This window comes from Cherax quadricarinatus, unplaced genomic scaffold, assembly GCF_038502225.1.
Source record: "Cherax quadricarinatus isolate ZL_2023a unplaced genomic scaffold, ASM3850222v1 Contig1270, whole genome shotgun sequence".
Lineage (NCBI taxonomy): Eukaryota > Metazoa > Arthropoda > Malacostraca > Decapoda > Parastacidae > Cherax > Cherax quadricarinatus.
The window spans coordinates 82003-92137 of NW_027196296.1; the positions used below are offsets into that span (position 1 = coordinate 82003).

Consider the following 10135-nt stretch of genomic DNA (forward strand, 5'->3'; position numbering starts at 1 on the left):
TTCCTGAGAGGCTGTCACAAGTTTATCTGTCTTCCTGGGAGGCTGTCACAAGTTTACCTGTCTTCCTGGGAGGCTGTCACAAGTTTACCTGTCTTCTTGGGAGGCTGTCACAAGTTTACCTGTTTTCTGGGAGGTTATCACAAGTTTACCTGTCTTCCTGGGCGACTGTCACAAGTTTACCTGTCTTCCTGGGAGGCTGTCACAAGTTTACCTGTCTTCCTGGGAGGCTGTCAAAAGTTTACCTGTCTTTCTGGGAGTCTCTCACAAGTTTAATTGTCTTCCAGGGAGGCTGTCACAAGTTTTCCTGTCTTACTGGGAGGCTGTCACATATTTGCCTGTCTTCCTAGGAGGCTGTCACAAGATTACCTGTCTTCCTGGGAGGTTGTCACAAGTATACCTGTCTTCCTGATAGGCTGTCTCAAATTTACCTGTCTTCGTGGAAGGCTGTCACAATTTTACCTCACTTCCTGGGAGGATGTCACAAGTTTATCTGCCTTCCTGGGAGGCTGTCACAACTTTGCCTGTCTTCCTGGAAGGCTGTCGCAAGTTTACCTGTCTTCCTGGGAGGCTGTCACAAGTTTACCTGTCTTCCTGGGAAGCTGTCACAAGTTTACCTCTATTCCTGTTAGGCTGCCACAAGTTTGCCTGTCTTCCTGGGAGTCTGTCATAAGTTTACCTGTCTTCCAGGGAGGCTGTCACAAGTTCACTTCTCCTCCTGGGAGGCTGTCACAAGTTTACCTGTCTTCCTGGAAGGTTATCACAAGTTTACCTGTCTTCTTTTGAGGCTGTCACAAGTTTACCTTTCTTCCTGGGAGGCTGTCACAAGTTTACCTGTCTTTCAGGGAGGCTGTCACATATTTATCTGTCTTGCCGGGAGGCTGTCACAAGTTTACAAGTCTTTTTGGGAGGCTGTCACAACTTTACCTGTTTTCATGGGAGGCTGTCACAAGTTTGCCTGTCTTCCTGGGAGGCTGTCACAAGTTTGCCTGTCTTCCTGGAAGGCTATCACAAGTTAACCTGTCTTCCTGGGAGGCTGTCACAAGTTTACCTTTCTTCCTGGGAGGCTGTCACAAGTTTACCTGTCTTCCTGGGAGGCTATCACATGTGTACCTGTCTTCCTGGGAGGGTGTCACAAGTTTACCTCTCTTCCTGGGAGGCTGTTACAAGTTTACCTGTCTTCCAGGGAGGCTGTCACAAGTTTACCTGTCTTCCTGGGATGTTGTCATAAGTTTATTTTTCTTCCTGGGAGGCTGTCACAAGTTTATCTGTCTTCCTGGGATGCTGTCACAAGTTTACCTGTCTTCCTGGGAGGCTGTCATAAGTTTACTTGTCTTCCTGGGAGGCTGTCACAAGTTTACCTGTCTTCCTGGGAGGCTGTCACAAGTTTACCTGTCTTCATGGGAGGCTGTCACAAGTTTACATGTCTTCATGGGAGGCTGTCACAAGTTTACCTGTCTTCCTGGGAGGCTGTCATAAGTTTACTTGTCTTCCTGGGAGGCTGTCACAAGTTTACCTGTCTTCCTGGGAGGCTGTCACAAGTTTACCTGTCTTCCTGGGAGGCTGTCACAAGTTTACCTGTCTTCATGGGAGGCTGTCACAAGTTTACCTGTCTTCCTGGGAGGCTGTCACAAGTTTACCTGTCTTCCTGGGAGGCTGTCACAAGCTTACCTCTCTTCCTGGGAGTCTGTCACAAGTTTACCTGTTTTTCTGGGAGGCTGTCACAAGTTTACTTGTCTTTCTGGGAGGCTGTCACAAGTTTACCTGTCTTCATGGGAAGCTGTCACAAGTTTACCTGTCTTCCTGGGGGCCTGTCACAAGTTTACCTGTCTTCCTGGGAGCCTGTCACAAGTTTACCTGTCTTCCTGGGAGGCTGTCACAAGTTTACCTGTCTTCCTGGGAGGCTGTCACAAGTTTACCTGACTTCCTTGGAGGCTGTCACAAGTTTACCTGTCTTCCTGGGAGGCTGTCACAAGTTTACCTGACTTCCTTGGAGGCTGTCACAAGTTTACCTGTCTTCCTGGGAGGCTGTCACAAGTTTACCTGTCTTTCTGGGAGGCTGTCACAAGTATACCTGTCTTCATGGGAAGCTGTCACAAATTTACCTGTCTTCCTGGGGGCCTGTCACAAGTTTACCTGTCTTCCTGGGAGCTGTCACAAGTTTACCTGTCTTCCTGGGAGGCTGTCACAAGTTTACCTGTCTTCCTGGAAGGCTGTCACAAGTTTACCTGACTTCCTTGGAGGCTGTCACAAGTTTACCTGTCTTCCTGGGAGGCTGTCACAAGTTTACCTGACTTCCTTGGAGGCTGTCACAAGTTTACCTGTCTTCCTGGGAGGCTGTCACAAGTTTACCTGTCTTTCTGGGAGGCTGTCACAAGTTTACCTGTCTTCATGGGAAGCTGTCACAAGTTTACCTGTCTTCCTGGGGGCCTGTCACAAGTTTACCTGTCTTCCTGGGAGCCTGTCACAAGTTTACCTGTCTTCCTGGGAGGCTGTCACAAGTTTACCTGTCTTCCTGGGAGGCTGTCACAAGTTTACCTGTCTTCCTGGGAGGCTGTCACAAGCTTACCTCTCTTCCTGGGAGGCTGTCACAAGTTTACCTGTCTTCCTGGGAGGCTGTCACAAGTTTACTTGCCTTCCTGGGAGGCTGTCACAAGTTTACCTGTCTTCCTAGGAGGCTGTCACAAGTTTACCTGACTTCCTTGGAGGCTGTCACAAGTTTACCTGTCTTCCTGGGAGGCTGTCACATGTTTACCTGTCTTTCTGGGAGGCTGTCACATGTTTACCTGTCTTCATGGGAAACTGTCACAAGTTTACCTGTCTTCCTGGGAGCCTGTCACAAGTTTACCTGTCTTCCTGGGAGCCTGTGACAAGTTTACCTGTCTTCCTGGGAGGCTGTCACAAGTTTACCTGTCTTCCTGGGAGGCTGTCACAAGTTTACCTGTCTTCCTGGGAGGCTGTCACAAGTTTACCTGTCTTCATGGGAGGCTGTCACAATTTTACCTGTCTTCCTGGGAGGCTGTCACAAGTTTACCTGTCTTCCTGGGAGGCTGTCACAAGTTTACCTGTCTTCCTGGGAGGCTGTCAGAAGCTTATCTCTCTTCCTGGGAGGCTGTCACAAGTTTACCTGTCTTACTGGGAGGCTGTCACAAGTTTACCTCTCTTCCTGGGAGGCTGTCACAAGTTTACCTGTCTTCCTGGGAGGCTGTCACAAGTTTACCTGTCTTCATAGGAGGCTGTCTCAAGTTTACCTCTCTTCCTGGGAGGCTGTCACAAGTTTACCTGTCTTCCTGGGAGCCTGTCACAAGTTTAACTGTCTTCATAGGAAGCTGTCACAAGTTTATCTGTCTTCCTGGGAGCCTGTCACAAGTTTACCTGTCTTCCTGGGAGCCTGTCACAAGTTTACCTGTCTTCCTGGGAGGCTGTCACAAGTTTACCTGTCTTCCTGGGAGGCTGTCACAAGTTTACCTGTCTTCCTGGGAGGCTGTCACAAGTTTACCTGTCTTCCTGGGAGGCTGTCACAAGTTTACCTGTCTTCCTGGGAGGCTGTCACAAGTTTGTCCTCTAGCCTCGATCAGTCGTATGATATAATGAATACTACCCTGCTAATAGTACTAAGGCACTGTAATACTGGAGTGCTGAGGCACTCGTCACTGTACTGAGGCACTCGTCACTGTACTGAGGCAGTGGTCACTGAATTACTGAGACATAAGTCACTGTAGTACTCAGACAGAAGTCACTCTAGTGTGGAAGTTGTATCTCGTCAGTGTCAAGCCCTTCATGTGCGACCCCCATCCCCCCCCCACCATTATCCCTCATCCAAACCCCCACCACCATCTCCCATCCAACACTCACAACCACCCCACATCCAACCCCCACCATTATCCCCCATCCAACGCCAACCATTATCCCCCATACAACCCCCACCACCGTCTCCCATCCAACACTAACCAACACCCCATCAAACACCCCACCACCATCCCCCATCCAACACTCACCACTATCCCCATCCAACTGCCACCACCATCTACCATCCAACACTCACCATCATTCCCCATCCAACCAACACCACCATCTCCCATCTAACACCCACCACTACCCCCATCAAACACCCCACCACCATCCCCCATCCAACACTCACCACTATCCCCATCCAACTGCCACCACCATCTACCATCCAACACTCACCATCATTCCCCATCCAACCAACACCACCATCTCCCATCTAACACCCACCACTACCCCCATCTAACACCCCACCACCATCTCCCATCCAACACTCACCACCACCCCCATCCAACACCCCACCACTATCTCTCATCCAACATTCACCACCACCCCCATCCAACACCCCACCACCATCTCCCATCCAACACTCACCACCACCCCCATCCAACACCCCACCAATATCTCCCATCCAACATTCACCACCATCCCCCATCCAACACCCACCACCATCTCCCATCCAACACTCATCACAATCCCCATCCAAACCCCACCGCCATCTCCCATCCAACACTCACCACCCTCCCCTATCCAACCCCCACCACCATCTCCCATCCAACACGCTCTACCATCCCCTATCCAACCCCCACCACCATCTCCCAACCAACACTCACCACCATCCCCCATCAAACACTCACCACCATCCCCCATTAAACACCCCACCACCAACCCCATCCAACATCCACCACCATCCCCCATCCAATACCCCACCACCATCCGCCATCCAACCACCACCACCATCCCCAATCCTTCACTCACCACCATCCCCCATCCAACCCCCACCACCATCCCCCATCCAACACACCACCACCATCCCCCATCCAATCCCCACCACCATCCTCCATTAAACAATCACCACAATCACCCATCCAATCCACACCACAATCCCTCATCCGACACTCACCCCCATCCCCCATCCAACACTCACCACCATCCCCCATCAAACACTCACCACCATCCCCCATCCAACCCCCACCACCATCCCCCATCCAACACCCCACCACCATCACCCGCCCAAAACTCCAACACCATCCCCCATCCAAACCCCACCACCATCCCCCTTCCAACCCTCACCACGATCCCCCACCCAACACCCCACCACCATCCCCCATCCAACACCCCCCACCATCCCCATCCCCACATCATCAACACTCACCACCACCCCCATCAAACCCCCACCACTATCCCCCATCCAACACTCACCACCAACCCCATCCAACCCCCACCACCAACCCCCATCCAACACTCACCACAATCCCCCATCCAACCCCCACCACAATCCCCCATACAACTCTCACCACCATCCCCATCCAACCCCCACCACCATCCCCCATCCAACACTCACCACCATCCGCCATCCAACCCCCACCATCATCCCCCGTGCAATGCTAACCACAATTCATCATCCAACCCCCACCATCATCCCCCATCTAACACTCACCATCATCCTCCATCCAACCCCCTCCATCATCACCCATCCAACAGTCACTACCATCCCCCATCTAACCCCCACCATTATTCCCCATCCAACACTCACCACCATCACCTATCCAATCCCCACCACCACATCCCATCCAACACTCACCACCATCCCCCATCCAACCCCCACCACCATCTCCTATCCAACACTCACCACCATCCCCCACCCAACACTCACCACAATCTCCCATCCAACATTCACCACCATCCCCCATCCAACACTCACCACCCTCTCCCATCCAACACTCACCAGCATCCCCCATCCAACCCCCACCACCATCTCCCATCCAACATTCACCACCACCACCACCACCACCACCACCTCTATCCAACACCCCACCTCCATCCCCTATCCAACACTAACAACCATCCCCAATGCAACACACACCACCATTCCCCATCGAACACTCACCACCATCCCCCATCCAACACTCACCACCATCTCCCATCCAACACTTACAACCATCCCCCATCCAACCCCCCCAACAATCTCCCATCCAATACTCACCACCATCCCCCATCCAACACCCCACCACCATCCCCTATCCAACACTCACCACGATTCCCGATCCAACACTCACCACTCTCCTCCATCCAACACCCCATCACCATCCTCCAAACAACCCCACCACCATCCCCCATCCAACACTCACCAACATCCCCCATCCAACAACAACCACCATCCCCCATCCAACACTCACCACCATCTCCCATCCAACACTCACCCCCATCCCCCATCAAACACCAACCACCATCCCCCATCTAACACTCAGCACCACCCCCATCCAACCCCCACCTCCAACCCCATCCAACACTCACCACCATCCCCCATCCAACCCCTACCACCATCCCCCACACAACACTCACCACAATCCCCCATCCAACCCCAACCATTATCCCCCATACAACACTGTGAAGGCTTACTCAGCTCTGTAATAACTTCAGACAGTATTACCAAGGCTGGCTCCTCCTCCAGAAAATTAATGAATAGAAAAAGAAATAATAACAGACAAACATAAACACTTTATTATATAGAAAATATAAAACACTTAAATATGAAATATTAATTCTACATTAAAGAAAATGAAAGATGAAAAATATAAATGATAACTGAATTCAACGCTAATATAAAACTTGGGTGTCTGGTGTTGGTGACACTGTTGTTGAAATCGTAGCCGTTGCTGATGATGGGGGGGGTCGCAGGTGTTGGAGACAACCCACTGGCTAGTTCATCACAGTATAGCCTTGAGTATTCTATCTCGATGACAGGAAAGCAGGTTCTTTACCGCTGCAATGATGAGGGGTTACGTCCTGCAATTTCATACAGGTGCACAGGTAATTAAATCCAAAAAGGGGAAGTCTCAGGACGTTCGTCCATCTCCATCAATTCTGCTCATTGACTGGCAGGTGACCCTCTCTGTCATCCAAGCTGGAAAGATAGACAAGTTACCCACTGCTTAAGAAATCACTCTCCATGATAAGTACAATACCTAAAAGACGTGGTGATTATTACAACAGTCAACCTAGAGCAAGACTGAAAGGACTAAGTTTATTATTGGTCAAAAGTGAAGCTTTCAACCAATAAATCCACTAGAATACAAGGTAGGCATGTACTTACAGTAGTGCTGGGAGCTGTGAGTCTAGTGATTACTGTTTGGACCGGAGCCCCACACGTCACCTTTGGGGGGGGAAGAGGGAGGGGAAGGGATAGCGGGAGCTAAACTGACCCTACCTTAACAAGCAGCCGGCAGTCAAACTATCACTTTCGGGGTGGGGGAAAAAAGGTGGGAGTAGCGGGAGCTTGACTTACCCAACCTTAACAAGTAGCCGGCAATGAAACTATTGTTACTATATACTCCATCGCTACTCCTATCTATTGAAATTTTCCCTCACACTCCCCCATACCAAGACTTATAGTCAAGGAGTATAAGAAGAATAGGTGAGGAAAAAGTTCTAACATGTGGAAGTCGCGTAAGGCAAGAAATCTTCTACTGACTGTCACGACTTAACCAGTCAGAGAAATAATTGTATGAACCATTGATATACACAATATGGAACTTAAAAGCCTGGAGTGCCAATGTCCACCTCAAGAGGCGACAGTTGGTTCCCTTAAAAGTTTCTAGGTATATCAATGGTTTGTGGTCCATTTCTAAAATGAATTTAAGTTTGGAGATACCCCACACAAGGGCTAAACATTCCTTTTCTATTGTGGAGTATCTCGTTTCTGCGGGAAGGAGTTTCCGACTTAGGAAGCATACAGGGTAGGGAGTACCATCATGGTATTGTAGTAACACCGCACCTAAGCCAGTATTGGAGGCATCAGTTCTTAAACAAAATGTTTTATTAATATCTGGAATCTTAAGTATAGGGTCTTTCGAGAAGATATTTTTAATCTCATTAAACTTTTCCCGAGCTACGTCGGAAAGTTCAAAAGGTTCCTTCACAGATGTTTTAAGGAAGTCGGATAAGATGCCTGTAAGATCAGTAATGTTTGGGATAAACCGTGCATAAAAATTTACAGAACCAAGAAAGCTACGCATGAGCTTCTTGGTTTTGGGGAATTTAAATTCTAATAAAACTTTGATCTTACTAGGGAGAGGTTGCAGAGAGTTATTAGAAAGTATCAGTCCAAGATATCTAATCTTGTTATACACAAGGAAGCATTTCTTTGGCTTGGCAGTGAGGCCATGTGAGCGTAACCTACGCAAAACTGATGTTAATGTTTGGATATGTTCGCCCCACGTGGATGTCATTACGTAAATGTTATCAAAATAAACTTAAACATTTGGCATATTACCCAAGACCTTTCTCATCAGTCTCACGTAGGTAGCACAGGCAGTTACCAAACCGAAGGGCATAGTTCTATACTGCATCAGTCCTTGGTGTGTAGGAAAAGCGGTGTACTGCTTAGAAGAAGGATCTAACATTACTTGATGATATGCCTGCACAATATCAATCTCTGAAAAGAAGGAAGAGTCATAAAAATTGTGTAGATCGCTATCTATTAAGGGCATAGACTCAGCATCCCACCAAGTTATAGCATTAAGGCCTCTGAAGTCAATAGCAAGTCTATATGAATTATCCTCCTTCTTAACCATGACTACTGGTGAACAATATGAAGATACTGAAGGTTCAATGATCTTTAGTTTTAATAATTTGTCTACCTCTCGGTCAAATGCATCCCTAAGGTGAACTGGAACGGGGTATAATTTTCGTTTGATAGGATTGTCCGTCACTAAGTCAATCTTATGGACTACCGTGGAGGTAACACCTGGAATATCAGTAAAGACGTCTGAAAAGTTCATCACACATTGAAATAGTTCATGTCTCTTATGGCCATCCAAAGACTCATTAATATTTATGTTGGTTGCGCCCGAGTGGTCAAGAGTCACCAAGTCATGTAGTTCTTCATCATAGTCTAAGTTAGAGGTGTCAATTACGCAAACTTTACATTCTTCAGTTGTTTTATCAAGTTCGTGTGGAAAAACTAAGTCAAAGTTATTAAGGCAGTTAACCGAATTTCTTCGGTAATATTTCTTAATATCTGAACCAAGATTCCATGATGTTCTTGCACAACTTGTCAGACACTGCAACATCATGGAATCTTGGTTCAGAGGACATCTACAAGACCTTCTTCACGGCTGCTGCAACTAACCCATCTCTTTGGGAAGGACCTACTTCCACTGGGGAATCCCACCTACCAGTGACTATGCCCTCGTCTGCTGCCCGTCCTTATCCACTGACGCCTATATAACCGCCAGTCTTCTTGCCTTTGCTCCATATTCTCCTCCACCACGATGCTGTGAACACTAACTCCAAGGCTGAGGGACTGATTACCTCATCTTTTGTATATAGTTCTGTCTTCCTATTATGTCCTAGAATCTGTATTGATAAAGCCACTGGATGGCGAAACGTCTACAATAAAGATATCCAGATGTTGCACATGTGTCTTAACTTTCAGAAGGGCAATTACGTTGTAAATTGACAAAGGAGCCCTTCGATATGTCTAAACGCTTAAAGTCAGGGAAAATCAAAGGATGGACAGTAGGAGAAGCCTGGGCTTTGGTCTGAGCCCTAGTCAAGACATTTATAGTATCGGAGGTGATATCTTCACTTTCATCTAATAAGTGAACCGGTGATCCTACTACCTCGCTTTCGAGAGTAGCATCACTGGTTTTTAATCCCACATGAATCTCACGAGACATTGTCTCATCTGAACTTTCGAGGGGCTTCTCTGACTCTACAGAAAGAGGATCTGAAACACCTTTGTCCATCTTTGGTGATGAAAGGTCAACCTCAGAAGGAAGAATGGCACCTTTTACATCACCTATTAGTACGGAGCAAGAAGTGATGGAGGCTAGTACGGCTTCAGACCAACCTGTGAACCATTTAGACCTAATGTAACAACGGATGGTAGGAAAAGTGTCCGTACGGCCCAAGTAGTCTGAAAGTATAGTAGAGGAATGAGTTTCTTTAAGGTTAGGGAACAGCTTATCAGAAATGACTATACATGTGCATCCAGTGTCTCGTAAAATGGTAGATACATTAAGTCCATTAACTGTTCCTGAACAGAAGGGTGCTTGGTCATTACAGTCTTTAAAACATCTTCCAACTTTTTGGACCTTCTTAGGACAATCTAGACGTTTATGTCCCT

At 48.0% G+C, this 10135-nt stretch overlaps 1 protein-coding gene across 1 annotated transcript in view; it reads right to left on the reverse strand.

Annotated features, from left to right (window-relative positions):
* The window catches only part of stops (SOCS domain-containing protein stops), a 43902-nt gene extending 40198 nt beyond the window's left edge, over positions 1 to 3704 (reverse strand). Inside the window, exon 1 of the mRNA XM_070080928.1 lies at positions 3599 to 3704. The gene's annotated coding sequence lies outside the window, so the exon portion shown is untranslated. The remainder of the gene's footprint in view (positions 1 to 3598) is intronic.
* Positions 3705 to 10135: the final 6431 nt, after the last annotated feature.